This window comes from Wasmannia auropunctata, unplaced genomic scaffold (genome assembly GCF_000956235.1).
Source record: "Wasmannia auropunctata unplaced genomic scaffold, wasmannia.A_1.0 LD336051.1, whole genome shotgun sequence".
NCBI classification, from domain to species: Eukaryota; Metazoa; Arthropoda; class Insecta; order Hymenoptera; family Formicidae; genus Wasmannia; species Wasmannia auropunctata.
Genome location: NW_012026839.1, coordinates 261,457 through 262,140, shown reverse-complemented (window position 1 = coordinate 262,140; position 684 = coordinate 261,457).

Sequence of the window (684 nt, the reverse complement as noted above, 5' to 3'; positions counted from 1 at the left end):
TACTTTACGACGCATGCGTCAACTGTACTATCTAAAACATGGCGATGCCATAATAATAAATGTATGTTTAGATTAAGGTTATATTTTTATATGATTAGTTATTCTGTGATATTACAAAAGTGGAATATTATTAGTAAAGATTATTTGTAAAGATTATTTGATTGCAAGATTTGTAAAGATTATTTGATTTTTTTTCTAATATCTATTAAGCCAGAATAATGAGTAAAGGTGGATTTTCTCGTGTGATGTGTAAAAACATATCTGGACGAAATGTAGGAGTAAAGTTTTTTTGTTTTCCAAAAAATCCAGAAATGTAAGAAAAAATTTTCTCTATAAATATGCAGATTAATATAGTAGTTTATATAATGATATTAAAATTGTATAATTATATTTTTGCATAGAGCATCAGTTGCATTATAACATCTGTTATAATTTTATACTCAACAATGTAAATACTATAGTATCATCACAAATTCATGTAGGACGATTTTTAATGTTAGATTCGACTGTAAATACCAATCTTAGTATTATATATTTGATTTATTTTTCTCCTTTTCTTACAGCAGAATAAACATGACAATTGGATTACCAGTGTCATCAAGAGAAAATACTATTTGCGCTATTTGTGTCAATCTATCTTTATCTTTTAATAGATGTAAAATATAGAAATAAGAGCGACTTAAA